This window comes from Poecilia formosa, unplaced genomic scaffold, assembly GCF_000485575.1.
Source record: "Poecilia formosa unplaced genomic scaffold, Poecilia_formosa-5.1.2 Scaffold82, whole genome shotgun sequence".
Classification (NCBI taxonomy): domain Eukaryota; kingdom Metazoa; phylum Chordata; class Actinopteri; order Cyprinodontiformes; family Poeciliidae; genus Poecilia; species Poecilia formosa.
In genome coordinates this window covers 425,219-442,526 of record NW_006800021.1, presented here as the reverse complement: position 1 = coordinate 442,526, position 17,308 = coordinate 425,219, and the positions used below count along the sequence as shown (strand labels likewise).

Genomic DNA, 17,308 nt, shown 5'->3' with positions numbered 1-17,308 from the left:
AGAGATTCTCGGGCTCTGCAGCCGTGGTGTGATCACTAACTAAAGGTTATTTAATCTTACTCAATGACTCTTGTTTGGTGGTGTATTTATTCTGTATGCTTCTTTAAAACTGATGCATTATATAGCACTGCAGCGTTGGATGCTTGAATGATGCCATCATTAAGGCTGTGTAAGAACGGAGGAGGGTTTGGGAAATGAGATGTAGGAAGAAGAAGAAGAAGAAGAGTGAGGAGGAGACCTTTTATTTTTAACCATTGCAGCACAGAATACACTGACACTTGGTATTTTGTAAGTCTGCAAGAACTGACGGTATAGGCAGTTTATAAGTGGTGTACACATAACACCAACAAGGATTTGGATATGTGGAAAGAACTAAGGAACCAGTTCTTAGTTCTTTCTAAGGTTGGGGGATTTATAAGACCTGATTATCTGGTAGACTGTTGGATCAAGAAACAAAATTGCAACATTTGTTACATTTTCAGCTTGTGTGGTGTGTTTTCACACTGCACTGTCAAAGAAACCCAACCCTTTGAAAAACCTGTTCCTCCCTTCGCCTGTGGTGGCACTGGACCAAGAACCACTGAAGAAAAATGATACTAAAACCTCTGAAGGCATAAGAGCAACTTCCTAAACCTACGTTTTTAGGCAGACCATTAGCAGAGGAGGCGGACCGGATATCGTTCTTTTGGTTCTGCATCAGAGTTAGGGTTGTACATTCACACTTCCCCAAACGAACTGGACTTTCTAGGCAAACGAACTAGAGTTCGGTCAAAGCGGACTGAACAGGGCTGGTGTTGAATGGACCCTGAAAGCATCAGAGAAACTTTATGCATCAACTTCCCCAACAAAATCCGTCTCCAGACCCACTGCTGGATGTCTTTGACCCTCATGTCCACATCGTGAGAAACTGTCGATCCTTTACAATCAGTAGCTGCACCGTACCAGAGAAAACAATTTCAGCTCGGCTACATCCAGGTTCAGTCAGCAGATGGAAAAAATGAAATGTGTTCAGGGTCCAACACGATTCAAACTATAAACCACACGAATTAAACTGTTGTATTAAACTAGACATCTGAAACAATCAGGTGCACTTGGCACATGTTGTAACTGTAGGTGATGCTTTTTTACGCTCATTCCCCTTCTGAGAACCCGCTGGTCCAAATTTCAGGTTTCATAAACGCAGTTGCATCGATTCAGTCAGCGGAGTCAAGGTGCTCAGACTGGGAGCATCTGGTTGACAGATGTCTAAATTTATCACCCATCTCCAACTATCCGTTTCATTTCTCTGAGCCTACAATGCAGGGGAAGAAAACGTAACATTGTGAAGGTTTTTTTTTTTTTTTTTTAGACGGACGCTGATTTGATCTGATTGCTGATGGGTGATGATTTCTCCCTTCGCCGATTCCCAGAATGGGCCCACAGCAGGACCTCTGACTGCAGACAGACCACACATGGAGGGGAGGTGGAGCATGACTTGGTGTCAGTCCTTGTCATTTATCTCTGTCGTTTCTGTCAGACGTGCCATACGCGTACCAACAAGCCAAATAAACTGCTTTCTGGCTGTTTCTTTAAAAAAAAAAAAAGAAAAAAAAGAAAGAAGCTGACATGTTATTTGAGAAGTACAGCTTATATAACTTTTCAGGTCAGGTTATATATCTGATAGGTTATTTATTTTATATTATTTTCAGCAAACAGACTGACAAAAATAGTTGGCTCTACCCCCAAGAGCCGCAATTGTAGATATTAACTTTTGTGGTAGAACCAGGACTGTTTCCACTGTGTGTATTAACAAATATTGTAGTGTTTGAACTATTAAGAGACGCTTCCAAGTGTTTTTTAGAGGGGCTCTGAAGTATTTGTACATTTTAATTATTGGCGGACGGCAGTGGTCACTAAACCCCTGTGAATATTAGGGGCCCGCTGTATATGAAACCTCATCTGTAGCCAGTAAACTAAAGCCTCCTAATGCATCGTCAAGTCTCACTTTAGCCGGTTAATCTGGCGTGATTTGAGTGAAGTTGGGTGCCAGTGTGTTCCTCACTTTGTGGAAGTGAATATATGGGCAGGAAAGTGAGAATCTTAAGTGCACAGGAGCTGTGGTCAGCGCTCCGACAATGTTTTGCGCGTGTACCCTTGGGTAGCCAGTTTCTTCCAGACCTCTTGGTATATTTGTTTATTACGAATTGTCCTGTCCACTTGGCGCTGTATGACCTCTTCTGCCATGATTGATAAAAAAGTTTGGACCTAAAGTTTTGACCATAAAATTATTCACTTGGAGCTCGTCATGTACTGCAGTTTCATCGTAGATCGGTCGAGATGTTGTTTGAGAAAGAATCCACAGGTCAATCAACAGATGCAGTCTGCTGCTAATCAAATCCAAATATGTGGAGGAACGGCGTAGAACCTGCAACCGGAGACAAATCTGTCCGGGGAAGAAGCTTTGGGTACTGAGACTCGAGCCATCTTCCTCAGACTTTATGAATGCTTCACAGAGCATTACTTTTATATATATATATATATATATATATATATATATATATATATATATATATATATATATATATATAGGCTCTGTGTTTTCTGGAGATCTCACATTGCTCACGTTCTTCACATCGTAACAGATTCTTAGTGCCAAAACAATAGATTCTCTTTGTGCTTTTATCAGGATGATAGTTCATATTGCTGAGCCACAAAGGCCATCACTTTATAACTCAATTCTAAGGTGTGCATTGCTCCACTGAGCAGCACCACGATGCAATGTTGTCTTTTTTTTTTTTTGGTCTTCCCTAGATAAAAAGATGATTTAAGCAGAAGAAAAAAGAAAATCACTTTTAGCAAAAATTGACTTGAGCCATTATGTCAGGATGGTGACGATATGCATGTTTTTTTGTGCTTAAAAGTGATTATGGTATCACCATGATTGTTTTTATTAGGGTTATATTACCATATTTTTCTGCAAGTGGTCAAGCTCAGATCAGCTGCTTTATAGTGGAACAAAGTGTAAACACTGCAAAAACAGAAAATCTTACCAGGTTTTTTGAGCAAATGTTTTAGTACCCTTGAAATAAGACAAAACTGAGTTACAAGTAGCTTTTCTGCAAGAAGCATAAGCTTGCCTGAAGTCAGTAATTCTTTAATATTGATGAAAAAGTGCTAGTTCCAGGGGCAGATTGTAACAAGATGTTTTACCCACATTATTAGTAAAATAATCTGCAAATGGAACTAGCATATTTTCATCAATATTATAAAATCATTTGCTCAAAACAATCGCCCACAGTTTGCTGGAAAGTTACTTGTGAGTTAGTTTTGTCTTACTTCAAGTGAACTGAGATATCTGCATGAAAACAAGAGTGAAAAATGAGTGTTTTTGCAGTGAAAGGACAGTAAATTTCAGCAACAACAGGTTGCCTTTATCCGCATGCAGGAAGCAGAGTCAGGCCGGTGCTGACGGCTCCCTCTGTCCCCTCCATTGCGTTCATCGTCCTCCATTTCTACTCCACTTGAACGCCACTAACGATATAAGCGCTCATACAGATCGTCCTCTTGTTCGGTCGTCCCCACGGACCCATCGCTGCAACCGAGCGGGCTGACCGTTAGCGGAGGAGGCAGACGAAGTTTGGAAGTGTTGGTGTTGCTTTCGCTCATCTCCAGGGATGCAGGAGGAGAAATCAATAATGTTTCATTAACCTGCTTCCCTCCCTGTAAATGAGCACTTCCAGCCGTGGGTGCCGGTAAACGCTGCCGCAGTGACAATGTTTGTGATGATGTCTCTGTTGCTAACTTGCACATCTCCGCAGGCACAAACAGTCCAGCTGGGAAGCAAGCCACTTTCCTGCCCAGGAGTTTAACTTTTTAGTTGTTTAAAAAGAAAAGTTGGCGGAGAGCAAACTTAATATAGAAAGTACATGTTTTTGCAAAGTACGTGTCTCAGAAAACTCCTGCAGCTTTTGGTCTGAGGCTGTTATTTTCTTTATATTTATTTATTTTTGTTTCTGCAAGGAAAATGCCACAGTAATTATAACCTACAGAAATGTAGAAAATGCTATAAATTATAGATTTGCTGTTTGATAGTTAGAATGCATAATATATGGTAGAGATGAAGCTTAACTTTTTCAGCTTCATATGCACTTCACCTTTAAAAAGTTTGTCAAATCCCAGGCCTAATGTTATTCTAATTCCAAGTATTTTTCAGACTAAATCTAATCAAGGAGTAAATGAGTCAGTGGATGCCACCAGCCTTGTAGGAAAACTGAAACACGGGTCATAGAAGGATCAAATGAGTAATATGATGTGACTTTAAACCTAGAAACTGCCAGACTGATTTGAGGTAAGAAAATGGCTGCAGTGTTACGAATGATTTGTTAATGATTTTAGAGTGGACAACACATTGAACCTTGAAACAGACGGACTACAGCAGCATACCACCAAACTGATTCCACTGTCTTCTAAGGTCAGAAAACCTCGACAGTAACTGATTGGAAAAAATATTGTGTGGTTTCATGATTCTCAATTTTCACTGCAACATTCAGAGAGCAGGTGGAATTTGGTGAAGACAAAAGTTTCCAAAAGTTCCTCTCTTACTATCAATTCGGGCTTTTGGTGGCAGTACAGTGGCGTAGGGATATTTTCTTGGGACCCTTTAGAACTGCCAAAAAATTATTACAGTTTTCTGATGGCTACTTCTACAAGAGTAATGTAACTTGTCAAAAAATCAGTTCCTCTCTTACTTTTTGTCTCCACAGTCATTAATGCCAACCCAACTGAGCACCATTGAGATGTGAACAGAAGCTTTACATCATTGATGATGGCGTCAGCAACTTCGTGATGCTATAGTGTTGATATACTTGTAGACCAAAATCTCCAAGGGACGTTTCCAACATTTTGTTGAATCCAATAGGAACTGAGGCATTTCTGAAGGCAGAACGCCACTGGTACTAGTAAGGAGTTGCTAATAAAGTCACCAACAAGAGTATGTCCAATATCGTCAATGCCTCAATTAGGAGATTAGCAAATTATTGGCAGAACAAACGGCAGCAATTGATCCAAGCCTTGGTGCCGTCTCACCCGGGTCATTTCTCAATAGATTTGTCTATTAAGTCAACAAACAATGTGAGAAAATTGAAACCTGTCCAAAATTAAGCTACTCATGTAACTCTTACTTCTTGGTACTCGTATTTTGCATAGAAACTGTTTTTTTTTTGCCAATGCAATGAAGTATACGTGCGTTATTATCCACTGCTCCTCGCTAATGGAGCTTGTTTCACCTGGCTGAATTTCAATACACATGAATTCAAAGTGCAGTTATGATTTCTGCATATTTATTCCTCCGAGGTTTGTTTTTTCTTTTTCTTTGACAGCTCTTTTCATTGCCACACATCATCATATTCACCGTAACATCCATAAACTGATCTGAATTCTCCTTCGCTCTGCGCTCACTCGCTCTCGTACGATTGTATAATCCTTCCATTACCCCACAGCAGCCGAACCACGTCCATTAAACAATCCAACACAACACAATATTCTTTTATAGCTTGTTCAGTGGCACAATTTTCTTCTCCATTTAGCAGCTAGATGGCTATACGTAGGATTTTATGAAGCAGCTTTCAATGCAGAACAATAAGGAGATGTTAAGCAGCCATGCATTGTGGGTTAGAGGCATCTTTTGCTCATAATGCTGCTCTTAGCCATAAGCTGTGGGCAACCAAGTTACTAAAAAATAATTTCTTACTGCCTGACCATTACTGGCTAATTTTTTTAATAAAAATGTAATGAAGTTCCTGTTGATTTTGAAATGGTAAAAAACCCAAATCTATGCATTTAGGTACACATTGTAATGCTGGATTTCTTTCTCTGTGAATGAGCACCATCTCCCTGCTTCGTACATTAACACAACGTACGTATAGTCTGGGAATGACCTTTCTCCATGTCCAGCGCGAGCTCCCCGTTTATAACCGATTAATCTCTTGACTCCCCATGTGAGTTTACGTGCTGCGCTCCATATGTTGCAAACACAGTCCGACACTGTGCCTCTCCATGTTCTCTAGAAATGGTGCTTGTTTGCATCAGGAAAAATTACAGGACCTGAATGTGTTTGAGAAAAGCATCTGTCATTCCTGAGCGTCGTTAAACTGCTTTTTTATTTTCATTGTTTATCTATACGCACACCTGCCGGGGTTGTTGCAGCTGAGAGCTGAGAGACTGAGGTGCAACATCCAAGTGTGATCTAGTTACATGACATCATCACTGTGTGATGTAAACCATAAAAACAGTGAGTTATTATTATTATTTTTTTACTTAATTCTAGGTTTATGCTGTTGGGACAGAGGCGATGTAGTTTTAATCAGAATGAGTTAAAACTGGTGACCCAATTTCTTGGTTCATGAGACATTAGGATTCTTCTCAGGCCATTGTTTTGAACTAATGGTCTGCTCAGACGTTACAATATAATAATCTTGCTTTTGGTTGAATTCCAGCATTTTAGTTCTAACAGGTTTGTTTACTTGAGATGTTCTTGTTAGCTTTTTACTTCCTCAGTAGTTTAAGCTAGATTCACATTTTTTGCACTCTGACCAAATAATTTCTCACAAAATAAACACAGGATCTAGTTGACACGGTATTAAATGCTAAGTATGAATTCTGTTAGTCATCTTTACTTGTTTGCCAATGAAAATCTTTGTTAAATATCATGAAGATGCCATCATTCATGACTCCACGGTGGCACAGATGTTATTGGCATCGTTGCCTCTCTCAAAAAAAAGGTCCTCAAATCCCAGCTTGGACCAATTCTGTGTGGAGTTCATGTCTTCTCACCTGCTTCCATCCAAAAATCTGCTTGTTAGGTTCATAAATGTGATATCCAGGTTTGTAAAATGTCCCTTAGATGTGAGTTCATGAACTTGTTGTCTGTTCTGTGTGTCTCTGTGATGGACTGGTGACCTTGGTTCCTCTGTCGCTCACCGACCATCGGATATAAGCACCAGAACCCCATGATAAAGGGCAAGGTGGGTTTAGAAAGTAGCCCTTTTTTATTATTCTAAAAAAAAACACGACTCTTTAGTAAAAAAGTTTATGGCTTTTTCGCTCCAACCCCGTTTTTAGCTACGTAAACGTGAGACATTTGTCACTTTTCCTATTTTTGTGGGTTGTTGCATTAAATAAACCCAGAACTGCATTTGTTTCATGCATCATCTTCTATACACATCAGCTACATGAACGGCTACAACTGTGAGAAGCCAAAACATTAGAATGACTGAATTGTTTCTGATGGATAACATCGGGTGAAGTAATATGTACAAATCATCCAAGGAGGACAATTATTTCAGAGGAGGTGATCATCACTGCTGATCAAAGCTGAAATTGAGCGAATGATTATGATTTAATTCAATACTCATGGTCTTGCAAAAATGTGAAGTCTTTGAAGTTTATTCACGCAGCGCCATTACATAACCTTAAACAAAGAGAGTCAGAGATGTGAGTCGAGCAAAGAGGCCAGCCCTCAGAATCTACCTAAAACTGTCAGCGGTTTGCCAACGAGGAGATTTCTAGCAAAAGAAAGATCTAAGTGGGTTATTGGTGACCTGCCAAAGTCACTGTCGGAGCAGACGGATGCGTTGGCCTCTTCGAAAATTTGTCAGTATTTGGCTGGGGGTGATTTGCCGAGCCACGAAGGGAGGAATCGCTGCCACGGCGTAGCCTGGATCCAGATGGGCCAAGACTGAAGGGGATTGATGCAAACACTTTATCAGCAGCCTGCGTTCCACAAGGCACTCAAAGGACTCAGACAAAGGCAGAGCTACATTCGAGGCTGCCAAGGTTGCAACTTATTTTTGCACCCCGAGCTCTGCTGCCTGTGAGATAAAAGATTTACACACCGCTGCATACTTACACATAGTGCTGTGTACTTTGTCTGCTGCACTCTGTGATGTTACTTTCAGACCCAGTTTGAAGACTCGAGTGGAGTTCACGTTTGGTCCGCTCTGCTCTCCTACGTAGCCCTTCTGTTCTGAACAGGAAGTGGCCACGGGGAATGAAGGCTGTATTTTTTTTAATGTCTTGTGCTGCATTTGTTCCTTCATCAGAACTATTTGACAAGGGCGCAACTACATATTATTCAGGTGGATGCGAAAACATAAATCGGCTCCGCCCTACCCCCCCCAAAAGGAAGGTACGTAAGGGTGAAGGAGCGTAGAAAACATACGGTCGCTCTATCCCAGGTGTGTCAAACTCCAGTCCTCAAGGGCCACTGTCCTGCAACTTTTAGATGTGCCTCTGCTGTACCACACCTGAAAAGAATAATTAGGTCATTAGCAAGGCTCAGGAGAGCCGATCTACACAGGAAGGAGGTAATTAAGCCATTTCATTCCACTGTTTTTTACCTCTGGCACATCTAAACACTGCAGGACAGCGGCCCTTGAGGACTGGAGTTTGACACCCCTGCTCTATCCGTATGCGTATGAGCGATCGTATGTTTACCCCCTGCCCCCACCCCGAGACGAAGACACTTGAAAGGTAAAACTCGCTACATTTACATTTACATGTGCGCGAGGTGAAGGAGCGTAAGGGCGCGGTGAAGTGTATACAAAGACGTCATCGGGGCGCTGCACCAGAGGGGGCGTCAAAACCCCGTCTGGAGGGGTTGCATGCGCTGCATACCCACTTTTTGCGCCACTGCTATTTGATAAGTAGTTTGAAGAAACTTGTTTAAGAAATATGTGAAATCCTCAAATTTGGGGCAAATGTCAATTTCCTGTCATTATTCAAGAAAAATGGGGCAAAGGGTTTTTGTGTGACTGAGGGAAGGAAGTAATGGAGAAAACATGAAAGGCCAACTTGTTGGACACTAATCCTGTTCTGAATGGAAAGTTGTCAATATGACATATAAAACTGTGTTATTATCCAGAAAGTCTAGTGTCATTGTGCTAAGTGGACACCAGAAGTGCCTTGTAAAAGTTTTCATTCCTCAAAATGTTTCATAACTTTGACGAGTTTTAAGCCAGAAAGTGTGATGTGCATTTGTATTCACTGCAACGTCTCCAGTCGTCTTGTCATTTCATCTCAATCTCAACATGAAAAGAGGGACTCGCAGATTTTGTCTGAATATTTGTGAATCATAAACATCACAAAGACCAAGGAGCACAGTTGGGGAGAAGATTTTGGTCACACAGAGTTATTAATAAAGTTTGTACTTATACATCACAAAATACTTTTTTTTTTTGTGTGACGTATAAAATTTAGAAAATTATTTATTTTCAGGGTGACTAACAACTCTACAGACTGTATTAACAAGTCAAAACCACAGCATGACAGTCGTACACTGTAGCTTTCATTTAAAATTGATCAAATGTAATAATAATAATAATAATTAATAATACTTTAGTGTCCTTCATGTCTACCTTGAAATATCTCCAAACTAAGAACATTTTCAGCCCTTCCTGCCATCTGATTTCTCTTTCCTTCTTATCCTTCTCTATGTGTGTGTGTGTTTTCTTTTTCTTTTGTTTGTTTGTTTTTGTTTTACTTATTTTTTTTGGAAGATTAGAAAAATAACTTGTATTATCATCATGTGACATGGAGTGTGGTCCAGCCTTTGAGTTGCAGGGCAGCCCGGTCCAAGAGGAAAATCCAGCACAAAAGTGGTTTCGATCCGGGATATCGGGTTGCTTTTAGGAGTACAAGTACTTCACGCTCATATCGGTATCAGGACACCACCATGTTTCACCGTAGAGAAACATGAGGGGTGGGAGGAGGGTTGGCATCACACTGTGGGGAGGATTTATTCAGTAGAAGCTGGTCAGAGATGGAAAGAGGGATTTTTGTGAAAGACTTGAGACTGAGACGGAGGTTAGGCTACCAGCAGGACATCAACCCCGAGCAAACAGATGGAACTGTAGATCAAAGCATATTCATTCACAAAGAGTCGAGACTGTACTGCTTATAATGTCCATTTATTTACACACAGACATTTCATTAACCTTTTAAAAGGAGAGACACTTGGTAGCAAAAAAAAAAAAATGCTTGTTTCCACTTGCAGCTACTGGACAGGTTGATGTAAAAAATTATGATCTAACAGATCATGAAAAACCAGAATAAAAATTAAGATTATTTGCCGAATAATTCATTATTCAGATCTCACTAAAACCAAGCAAAACAAACTACAAGCCAACAGACAGTTCATGAAACAGTTTCTTCGCCTTCATGAATAATCTGCTTATTCAACAGCCAGATTTTTTTTTGCCAAATGTGAAAACATTTTAGGACTAGAAAATGTTATAATTTAATTCGGCAAACTATTCCGTGTATGCCAGTGTACTCGTCAGTAAAGGAGAAGGCAGTTTCATTAAGAGAAACTACATTTTGAGATGTTGCTCTCGCCCCTGGAGGGCGCCTTGTGACTCTAGTCACGTTACCTGATCTCAGAGAGAAAAACTTTCTCAAAGGTGGAGCAGCAATGTTATGAAGAACTTTAGAAATTACACAGATGTTTGCATGAAATACCATATGCTCACATTCTTTAAAATCGTATTTGGAAAGAATGTGACGATAACAATACTGTGTGGATGAAACTTTCATGCTCTTTTATTCATTGATTCAAGATGTTTCATTTATCCACGACTTTGTCTATCGCATAAAATCCCACTACAAGGCACCACATCTTCACGATTCAAGATCTTATCCAGATAAATACCCGGATACTGTTGCAACAAATAGAACAAGCTCCTGTCTCTGACAGCGGTGGAAGACTCCTGTTATTATTCGATAGTGAGAACAAATCTTTAAGACCCTCTGTCAGTAGTATTACAGTGTAACTTTAACAACCGTCCCGTGAGAGCCCATCCTCCATGACGTCCCCTCAGCGCTGCCAGAGTGAGCAGACCTACGTGAACCAGCCTGCACATCAATGGGTTTAATCTGATTCACTGAAGTCATCCATCACGCCGCTGTGACCCTGGAGGATGCCCCCCCGCCAAAATAAGATTCCCAATTGTAGAAAACAAGAGCCTGCATAACTCAGACTTGTGACTGCCAGATACATCCCTGCATGACTGATGCCGAGACGTCGAAGGAGAAGAAGAGTGCAACCTGCGTCGCTTGGCGTACCCTCTGTAATCTTAACCCTAATTAGGAGTTCTTTGTTTATATCGGCTCACATTTGGGATTTGCTCAGCCTGACAAGACTGTTACAGTTTTAACTGTCAGTCCTTTGATCAAAGCGCTCTGAATGAGGCCTGCTGTCTGAGTAAACATGCTGGCGCTTCTTCCCACCGAAGATGGGAGCCTAATTTGCGTCTTGTTTTCGTGAAACCTCACAGCTGCCGCTTTTCACATCAGCTGAAGAGGATCTCCGCAGCAAACCGTTCTGGCTGTGGGCTCCGGCTCTGATAAGAACACTCAACACGGATCATTTGTTCATGTTCTTGTTTGCTTTCTTTCCCTTGAATTTAATTGCCATTCCCCAAAAAATGCTGCTTTGACTCCTGCGTTGCCCTGCTGGGCATCTGTGCACAACTGATGGCTTGCGATGCTGAATCTGCCCCCCCTGCCCTTTTTAGTGTTGCAAGGAAGTGTAATTGCACATTTCTGAGCTTGTTGTGTGCCTGTTTTTGGATAGCGTGATGCATATCTATCTTTGTTCTAATTAGGCTGAATTCAATACAGAGATCAAAGCCCGTATCCATTTTTAAAAATCTGTCTTTGAACTCTATCTTTGTCATCGCACATATGATTCAGCTGCTGCGATCGGATCCGTCTGCTCTTTGAGAATTGAATGTCACGTTATCTTGAATCTGGCGGCGCCGTTTCGCCGACATTTGCAGCACAAAGAGGATTCTCTTTTCTAATCAATCTGTACATCGTGTGCGTGAAAACACAGGTAAAGATGAAAATGAGCTTAATGGAGTCTTTATGATTCTGTGCTGTTTCCTGGCCAACTAAGCACCTCAATGTTAAAGCAGTAAAAATCCTATTTATTCAAGACGGCAACTTATATAATTTGATTTCCAGCTAAGCCAGAGCGCAGTGGATTTTTTATTATTTTTTTTTAACATGTCTGAATTAGATGTCATGTACACCACAGACCTTCTGAAGCCGTGATATAACCCAATCATTACTTTATTTACTCATACCTTACGTTTTGCAAGCACATAAACCTGGAGGTGAGTTACCTTTCTGACCGATTAATTGGGTTAGTAACTTAAATAAACTTGATCACTCATCCTGGACAGTCGATCTTCATGTACGGAAAAAAATAGCTAAAATAACAGAGATATCACAGTTAAAATGAACATTTATTTTCCCTGTGATGCAGCTGAACATTTGAATTTTTCCACATACTTGATCCTAACATACATGCACTATTCAGAATTCATGTGACTCAAAATCAGAATGCATGCTGGACTATAAAAGACGATAAAGGACTTGATACATCACAAAATCCTTTTAATTTCCTCACAGTAAGATGTATAACATAAATTTATTAGACATCCCAGCATCCATAGGAAGTTAGGAAACAGTGTTGCTCTGTTTTTTTTTTTTGCTCTGTTTGCTCCCGTTTTGTGCTGACCTCGTTGAAATGCATTTCACTGGTGTCACCGGGATTCACACCAGCATCACTTACTGTCAGGGTGACCGGTCCTCCATAAACATGTGGCAGGTTAGCCTTGTTTATAAATGAGGGTGGACAAGGACCAGTTCAATCAATACCACTTATGCAGCGCCTCATTTCCTCCTCCTCCTCCTCCTCTCCCCGCAGCTCCTGTAGGTTAACATCGTTCTCCTTCTGCAGGTGGAAGAAACGACGGCGTTGCAAACATGTGGAATCATTTCGTTTTAGCTGCTGTTGGGCTTTTTAGACTAAATCCTGCTTAAACCTGACATGCAATAAGTCAGATTATTTTTTGCTGTTTGACACATTCCCTTTACTACATTGAGACATTGGGGACATTGTAGATAGGAAGGGAAAAAAACAAACAAAAAAACAGGAGTTAATTTCCACCACAAAACTCAGAAATTCTGACTAAACTGACATTTCTGAGCTACAAAAGTAAAAAAATTTGCTAGGAAAAAAATCCAACATTTTGAGATTAATCTCAGATTTATGTGTCATCAGCATAGTTGTGTTAAGACGCATAATAGCTGCACATTAGCTGCCCCTCAAAATCTGCCAAAAGTTGCTCATGTGGCTGAAATGTACTAATTTCAGCAGATCAGCTCGATTCCTCTCTCCTGTCATTCCATCAACCCAAATACCAACAAAGCAAAGATTTTGTAAAATCCTGCTGTCGGAATCCAAACTTCATTATCTATCTGCATATTCATTGCCAGTGTACATTTGTCAAAGAAAGAAATACACCAATGGATAGAATATGTTTTTTGTTTTTTTTTGCCAGATGTATTCATGAACATATTTTTCCAAAAGCGCAGCTTTTCTATGTCTTCTTCAGGATGCTCATGACAATAATGTTTGAGATGGTGCAATTTGCAATCAGCAAACACCGACTTGTCCTGCAGAAACAGCATTACGCAGGGAAAGAAAATAATAGAACGTCGCTGCTTTGGGTTGAGTAAATAGTCTGAAAGTGTTCGCTGCAGAAAAAAACCCCGTATATTCACTGAAATCAAGCAGCATGCTTTCCTTCTGTTTTCACTGAGTTAATTTGAACAAATTTACAGTAACAATTACTGGTTGAGTGAATAATTAGCAGCACCCACATATAATCCCCAAATGTCTCAAACAAAGACCCTCGGCGTCAATCGCAAACATCTTCACGGACTGTCTCCTGCTTGTTCTGGATTCAACAAGTGGCCAAACTTTGATTCGTCAGTCCGAAGAGCATCGTTATTATTCCCAAAGGTTCTGGTTTTGTATTTACAGAGAGCTTCAGCTCAGAGTTCATTTTTGGAAAGAATAAACTTTTTCTTCTTTTTTTGGCTCACCTCCCATGCAGACATAATTCACGGCACATCTCTCTGCTTGTCGATGTGCACACTTTGACGACACGCGTTAGATGAGATAGCTAGATCTTGTGATGAAATCCTTATCTTTCATTTTGCTCCATCTTCTTGGCTGAATGTACCGAGGCGGCTGGACCAATTCTCAGTCACCTGCTGTCCTCAGCACATGCAGATGACTTTCCTCGCAGTCAAATTATTATTATTTTTTCTTTCTATAATTCTTTCTTTTTACATCTCTGCTCATGCTAAGGCTTTCTTGACGTCTTGTTTGACAGTGATGGAATATTATGAGTTGCAGACTGAAAGGTACAGAGAACAGCAGGACCTAGATGTGAGATATTGACTTGGACCTGAGTCCTGTCGGTTCTTAAAGGAGCTTTAGATTGGATTTTGTTTGTGAGTTGTATTTGTAATGGAGAGTGCAGAGTGCAGAAAAAGCAGATTTGTGAGCCAGTAGTAAACTTTTGCAGCGTAATTTGACTTTAAACATGTAAAAACAGATGTGAGCGGGATTTTTAATTCTGCTCACAATTTGAAATATTTGGTTTGTTGAGATAATTTTATTACCTCTCTTTTGGTCAATAAGAAAAGTATTGATGAACCTTTAGGCATGTTGAATTTGTGATTTTAACTCCAGCTGCTTGAGAAACTCTTTCATGCTTTTTCATTAAACTTTCATGTAATGTAGATTTTTTTTAAAAGATTGAATCAAATAGTTTTTAAAAATTAACTGATTTCAAGCAAAATGCACAAGATTACCTCTGGTTGGGTTTCCATCAAAAATTGTGAATGAATGTTGTTGCTTGGTCTTCCTCAGTGCTGTTGCTCTCCTAATGTTTGACCTTCAGTCATGATGTTTGATATCGTAATGGACGTTCAGACAAAATCATTTTTGTTATTCAACATCTTTGCAAATTTAGATTAAATGGTTACTTTGAACCATCTTTGGCATTAATGACAGGTTGATTGGCAGCGCTAAGACCCGCCTCCTGGCTCTGATTGGTTGTTTCTATTTGGCACTGGAAAAGGCAGAGGAGTTTGATTCTATTTTTTCAGATTATCTGTCTATTATACCTTTGTGACAAATTGACATGTTCAACAAATATGTAAAAAATAAATAAAAAAAAATTATAAAAAGTTAGCAGCTTTAAATAAAGGCTAAAAACTAACCTGTTTCGAGCTGCCTTTGGTCAGTAGAAAGTGTAACATTTTCTACTGAAAATATTTCACTTTTCAGTATCACCAAGCAAATATGATGTGTATTTGCTTGGTGATTTTGATGACATTTGACAAAATCTAATGTTTATTGCTTGACTCTGGATCGAACGATCTGGACTGATATATGAGCACACCAACAGCAGTAACATGATATGCAACAGAACATCACCTCACTTCACCTGAACGATTCCTTAAATGTATTTGGAGCCTGGCTGATTGTGTAACGACATCGGTTTGCTCGTGTATGAATTTGTGCGTCTTCAAAATTGCATCTCACAGCATGACTCAATATAGTAAAAGTATTTACCTAGTGTGTGTCTGCTTGTGTTTGTATTCACGTCCATGCCTCCTGAGTGCACCCCTCTTCCCCACCTTCTTTTTAAAAGTGCTGAGGTCCATTTTATCCCAGAAGGGGGGCAGCGCTCCGACCCCACGGGGGCGCCGTGGCAGTGCGGGGTCAATGGAGATGTACCGCCTCAGCTGCACAATCTGACAGACCTAATGCAGCTATTTGTAATGGGATTCTCTCCTTTGCAGCTCTGGGCACTGTTATCAGTGGCCAAGCACGCTCGCTGCAGCTGGGCTCAGGCCGGCTCATCAGAGCGCCACTCTCCTGGTGTCGCCCGGGCCGCTTAACAAACGATCGCATTAAGCCGAGAAGACGGCGGCCGCATCATTAAAGCCGTCCGTTAAGACGCCCGATCGATTTTTTACTCTGGTGTCAAAAGACAGCTGTGGTCCAATAGCACATTTAGCTACGGACAGAAAAACATGTAAGCATCAGAATCGATCATTTGTTTTCAGAAACCAATGTTTTCTTACATCAGCATCGTAAATCAAGGTACTTCATGAAGTTTGAAATGATAAAACAGATGAGGTGCAGGTGTGCTTACTGATGGCGTCAACATTTCCATAGGAGAAGGGAAGGAAGATGTCCTAGCAGAGGGGGGTAATGCTACATCAGAGATGCATGGACCAAAGGAGGAGGAGGTTCAGAGGAGCAAGAGACCTTTATATGACGAATTATTATTATTCACATTTCTGTCAGGCTTAGCTCAATCCTGCAACTGCTTTTTTTTTTTTTTTTTTTTTTTGAAAGTTTTAAATGAAAACCCAAACTCCTTCTGATGAGCCCTGGAGTAATTGTATATCGTCTGGTTTACGCCATGACATGTCAGCGTTTACCTTCGTCAGTCAGTGAGCTGTTAGCTTCAATGCTAAAACAGGAAGCAGGTTACGGTTTAATGTTGAAGTGTACTCTCGCTCTCTTTTGACTTTCTCTGGTTCCTTGAGGAAATAATTGGTTCTTTAACTGCTAAATGCTCCACTCTGTTCTCTAGGTAATCATTCACGTTTGCTTGTCTGTCATTAGCTGCTGGGCATCTACAGTGAGGAGAATGGCAATTATAGATTTCTAATTGTGTGTCTGCTTGAAAAATGTGTGTTGGAACAAAAATGGTCCCAAAAAACAGCAGAAAGAAATTAAGAAAAGCTCTTGGAGAAGCATACACATGTACATTTTAAACAGATTACTACATTGTTTGATGGAAAAGTGCTGACTCGTGCGTACACTGAGGTAAAGAAACTATTTTGGTAGTAAAACATGAACTTGTGGATCACTTGTGTGTCTGTGGGTACTTACAGTTTGAATGTGACGGTAATTTAGTAATGGGGTACTTACAAAATACAGCAACGCCTATGAAGTAAAAACTAATAGGTAATTTACATGTTGCGTACATACAGGGTGTCTAGGGATGGAAGTTATCGATTGAGTTAATCTAAAGTTGATTGATGTTGATCTAATGACTAATTAAGTGTCAATTTTCTTAAAATCTCAGTTTTCTCATATCCGTGAGGTTTAATTTTTCATAATATGCAGAATTTAAAAAACATTTTACGATTATTTTGTCAGCTGTTAAATACTGAGTGAATAACAGAAAGTTGTGGTTTCCTGTCACATCCTCGCCTTCGCAGCACTTCACTTCATGCAGCTCGACTGAATGAGCGTTAAAGTGATAACTTAAGGAACTCGCCAAATGTTTATATTTCAAAACAATTTAAGGAGCTTTTATTGAGTTTATATTGATAAACTGAACCGCGTAAAGTGCATTTGTCATCCCACACCGGACTCTTTCCCTTT

At 40.2% G+C, this 17,308-nt stretch overlaps 1 protein-coding gene across 1 annotated transcript in view; it reads left to right on the top strand.

Moving 5' to 3' along the window:
* The window catches only part of arvcfb (ARVCF delta catenin family member b), a 258,356-nt gene that overhangs the window by 57,338 nt on the left and 183,710 nt on the right, over nt 1-17,308 (top strand). The gene's annotated exons all lie outside the window — the stretch shown is intronic.